Genomic DNA, 5,391 nt, shown 5'->3' on the forward strand with positions numbered 1-5,391 from the left:
TGCATTCAAAAAAAGTTCAGCATATTTAAAAAAAATTTCAGTGTTTATTTTAATAATTTTCACCCTATACTAAGAAAATGTTCAATGTGTATTCTAAATTCGCTTTCTAAAAAAATTTCACAGTACAAAAAAAGTATTCAGATTTCAAAATTTGTTCAATTTTTGAAAAACATAGTTCACGTTTAAAAGAAAGGGATATTTGAAATTTTCATACGATTTTCGAAACATGTTCGCATATTTAAGATTTCATTTTTCCAAGAATTAATGAAAAATGTTGAAAAACCCCGGATCTACCATTTGGGTTGGTACTTAAAAACAAACACCGTTTTTAGGAACTACACAATTAGTATCCCAGCTGGCCAGCTTCTTTAGCATGCTGCGCTAGGTCTGGAGTTCGATTCCCATTGTGATCGTTTTAGTCTTTCAATTACTGCGTTCGCTCGAGGCTTCGTTTGGGCTGCCCATTCGCGCGTCAACTTTAGCGAAACCACCTCGTTTTGACGCACACGAGCGTCGGGCAGGAGCTCCCGCTGAAGGGCGCCCCTATGTCTCGCTTTAAGCAAGACAGGTTGATGCGCTCGTGTCGAGGCGAGCTCCAGACGGGCCGGCCCAGCCGCATGGGAGCCATAGCCTTTTTTCTGTTCTCTTTTTTTATTGTTGTACTTTTCTTTTATACTTTAAAATATTCTACACACACACACACACACACACATAACACTCTTCAAAACCACATTTGAAAAAAATGTTGAATAAGTATTAAAAAATGTTGAACAAGAATTTGGAAAATGTTGAACAAGTGTTTCAAAATGTTGAATAAGAATGTTGAACAAGTATTTGAAAAATGTTGAATAGGTACTATAATTTGTTGAATGAGTATATGAAAATGTTTAAAAAGTGTTTAAAAATGTTGACCAGGAATTTGAAAAATATTGAACAATTATTTGAAAATGTTGAATAAGTATTAAAAATGTTGGACATGTATTTTAAAAATGTTGAACGAGTATGTGAAAAGTGTTTGATCAAGTATTTGAAAATGTTGGATAAGTATTAAAAATGTTGAACAAGTATTTAAAAAAAATATTGAATAATTATTAAAGTATTGAACAAATATTTGAAAAATATTGAAATACCGTTCGACAATGTTGAACGTGTTTACAAAAAGGGTTGATAACTTGTTACAAAAAATGTTTTTGACATGTATGAAAAAAGAAAAGAAAACAAAAAAGCATTGAAAATCGAAGAAACAAATGAAAAAAATGAGAAAAACAAAAAACAGAGAAGAAAAAAAAGAAAAAGAACAATAAAGGTGAAAAAGGAAGAAAAACCGAATGACAATGAAGAATAAGAAGAAAGAAAATAAAAAAGGGGGAAAACAGAAAAAACAAACTGCCTACTCAAATAACTGGCAGAAAACGAAAAAAAAACCCGACAAGACTTGTGGTACAGTAAAGAAAAAATATAACAAACAAGAAAGGAAACATGGAAAAGAACAAACCAGTAGGAAGAACATATTTTGTTTTCTTCAAGTTGGTCGGGTCTTATGTATTGGACAAGAACTCAATGCTGGCGCAGTGGTTAGCAGCATTGCATGAATGCGAGACATACATGAGACCTTTTCTCACTCGGTAAATGCCACCCGGCCCAGGAAATGCGCCGTGGCCCATATAGCCCTCGCCGTGGCCCGGTCTCAGCGAAGTTCCTTCCTCTTGGTCTAGCTCTCGAGATCAGTTAGGGTGTGTTTGGTTGCCTACATGAGGCTCAACCAGCCCCGCGCGGGAAGAAAACGGCATGTTTGGTTGGCTACATACACTGTTGGGTCGAAGAGGACGAAGAGTGACAGTCATGCTGTTTTAACTACATATTCTTCAATAAGCCATGAACTCTGTGTTGTGTCTGACTCCATGAATTGTGTGCAGATCGAGGAGAGCAATGAGATGGGCACGGAGGTGCTCCCGGCCGTTGACAACAAGGGCAAGCAGCCGGTTCATCCAATGCACGAGGTGGTGATGCCGCCCACCGCTGAGGAAGAACCGAAGACGCCAACGGTTGACGACGACGAGCGCATGGAGGAGCCCCCCAGCAGCAAGCGCTGCAACTACGACCACTACCATGAGGAGGGTGGCCCAACTCACTTCTGCAAGGTCATCCTTGCACCGAAGCTTGAGTGCATCCCCATGCCCCTGGACTTCACCAAGCACTTCGTCGCGGTGCCGACGGAGTTCAAGCTGAGGAACAACACCGGCTGCTCCTGGAGGGTGACGGTGAAGCTGATGAACGGCAGGGTGACCCTGCATCAGGGTTGGGCCACCTACGCCGCCGTTCATCAGATCAAGATCGGCTACATTGTGACGTTCAAGCTCCTGACTCCTGACACCCTCAATAAGGCATTGAGGTGGTCAACAAGTGCGGGAAGCATGACGAAGCCTTCATCGCCAGGGACTAGGGCCGGGGCACCTCCTTCCTAAGTACTATCGAGTCTGCTTTATGGTTTATGCGTTGAACTGTTTGAAGTATCGTTATGATGTGTGGTACTATGTTATCTGAACTATGCTGTTAAGTAGTTGATGCTCTATTTATGCTATGCTCTGCTCTGCTTATGATGTGTGGTACATGGTTGTGCCAAAGTGTGTTGGTAACCTCTTTGGTGAGGTTACCAGCACACTTTGGCACAACCATGTACCACACATCATAAGCAGAGCAGAGCAGAACATAAATAGAGTATAAACTACTTACCAACTAGCCAAAGAGGTTACCACACACCAAGCGTTGCATACAACGAAACACCATGCCTTGGATTTGTCCACTAACATGCAGGCAACCAGACACTAGACAATGTGGTTCAGCCCATGTAGGCAAAAGGGCATGCAGACAACCAAACAACTTGCAGATGGTGCATTTGAGACTGCATTTGCATAGCCAGGCTAAATTGATAAGGCTACTGTAGACTACGTCAACCAAACACGCCCTTAAGCACTCGACTCGTCTGATCTGCAGCCTGTCCTCTTCGTCCAAATGGCAATGGGTGCTGTTTGTTTGCGTTGATTTTTGTACGTACTCTCGATTAGTGTTCACAACATGCCCGTCAGATCCATTGTCTTGAGGTAAAATAAAAAATTGGCGTAATGAAATTTAGATTTAAGCACAGTTCCTACATTACATGATGCCAAAATATTAAAACGGTTTTCTTCTTCTTCGGATTAGGCATGGACGGTCTTGGTCTTATGCATGATGATCAGAGAAAAGCAATTTCAACTGGTGATGTAGCGTTATGCAGCTTGGTTTATCTTATGTGCTTGTTAAACACTGGATATTTGCACACACCTAACTTGGTTAAGATGATCTTTATCTCTAGGAGGTTAGCTAGTCTGTTAGGATAGTTGTACGGTTTAACTTGTTGTAATCCTGTAGCAAAACTACCTGCGTCTTATCTCCTCCTCTCTTGTTCTCCAAGTTGTACTCAACCGATGTATGCATATCTAGGGTTGGCCCCTACTATATAAACACGCACCCGTCGCCTCTAATGAGGTAAGACGCTTCGAGCATTCTTCGCATGGTAATCAGAGCCTCCTTCTTCCATCACATCTAGCTTCACAATGTCATCACCACCAACCGCTCCACCATGTCATCCTCCTCCGCTGCACCCATGTCCAGCATCAATGGGCAGGTCACGGAGAAGCTCATGAGGACGAACTATGTCCTCTAGCATGCACAAATCACGCCACAACTCATCGGTGCCGGTCTCTTCGGCTATGCCGATGGAACCATCCCAGAGCCAGAGAAGACCATCATCACCAAGAACAAGGAAGGGAAAGATGAATCTGTCCTGAACCCTCTACATCATCCTTGGGTCAGGGAGGATCAACAGGTACTTGGGCATCTCCTGAATAACTTATCTCGAGAAGTTCTTGTCCATGTCACCTCCATCCGCAAGGCACACGAGCTCTGGACTGCACTTGGGAACATGTTCTCGTCGCAGTCCAGATCGCGTGTGAAAAATATCCGCATTGCCCTCTCCAACGCGCAGAAGGGGACCCAATCTGTGGGTACCTACTTCGCCTACATGTGCTCCCTCGCCGTCGAGCTAGATGCTGCTGGAAAGCCGCTGGACGAGGATGAGGTGGTCTCCTACATCACCGGCCGGCTGGACATGGAGTATCAGCCGTTGGTGTCGGCCCTTGTTGCCCGCACCGAGCCGGTCACCCTCGAAGATCTGTTCGCTCAGATGAGCAACTTTGATCAGAGGGCGGCATTGTTCCACAACGCCGCTGGGTTCAAGTCTTCCGCCAACGTCGCCCCCCATGGTGGCCATGGTGGGTCTCGCTACGACGGCCTGCAGAGGAACAAGGGCAAGCCCGGCGGCAACAGCAACAACACCAACACTCAGCGCTCCAGTGGCGGCGGTCGTCCCTCCTACACCAACAACAGGGGCCGCCGCCGCTCCTCCAAAACCTCCCGTCCAGATGCCATCTGATGTCAAATCTGTGGTAAACCAGGTCACTCTGCTAAAGATTGTTGGTACAGGTTCGATGAGGGTTCTGTACCGAGGTAGATGCGTTCGAGGGCTTTACCCATTGATTCCCAAGTTTAGAAGATTCAATAAGCAAGCATATGGTGTCGCCAAGCTTACTTCAACTTCGTGGCACGATCGATTAGGGCATGCATCTTTTTCTTTAGTTGAACGAGTGCTTAGGAAAAATAAGCTCCCATATGTGGATGAGCATCATGTTGAAACCATTTGTGATTCATGTCAACGTGCTAAGAGTCATCAATTACCTTATCCTATTTCTACAAGTATTTCTACCAAGCCATTGCAACTCATTTTTTCCGATGTCTAGGGTCCTGCCCCTAGTTTTGTTGGTAGACATGCATATTACATAAGTTTCATAGATGACTTCAGTAAGTACTCCTGGATCTATCTCCTTATGAAAAGATCAGATGTGTTTCAAGTTTTTAAAAAATTTCAAGCACTCGTTGAACGAAAATTTGACACCAAAATCATTGCTCTCCAATCCGATTGGGGAGGGGAATACGAAAAATTAAACTCGTTTTTCCAAACACTTGGCATCTCTCACCATGTGTCATGTCCTCACGCCCACCAACAAAACGGGTCGGCCGAAACAAAGCATAGACACATTGTTGAGGTCGGTCTAGCCCTTCTAGCCAGTGCCTCGATGCCTCTCAAGTTTTGGGATGAGACTTTTCTTGCTGTTGTTCATATCATTAATATGCTGCCAAGTCGTGTCATCAACAACGAAACTCCCATGGAACGTCTCCTTCACACCAAACCCGATTATACATCTCTCCGTGTGTTTGGCTGCGCATGTTGGCCTAACCTAAGGCCCTATAACAAACGCAAGCTTATGTTCCGATCAAAGCAATGTTTTTTCCTTG

General features: G+C 44.1%; 1 pseudogene; it reads left to right on the forward strand.

Moving 5' to 3' along the window:
* The first annotated feature begins 4,099 nt into the window (after positions 1-4,099).
* Positions 4,100-4,238, forward strand: LOC123109291 (uncharacterized; annotated as a pseudogene).
* The last annotated feature ends 1,153 nt before the right edge of the window (positions 4,239-5,391 follow it).

This window comes from Triticum aestivum, chromosome 5A (genome assembly GCF_018294505.1).
Source record: "Triticum aestivum cultivar Chinese Spring chromosome 5A, IWGSC CS RefSeq v2.1, whole genome shotgun sequence".
In the NCBI taxonomy this organism is placed as follows: Eukaryota; Viridiplantae; Streptophyta; class Magnoliopsida; order Poales; family Poaceae; genus Triticum; species Triticum aestivum.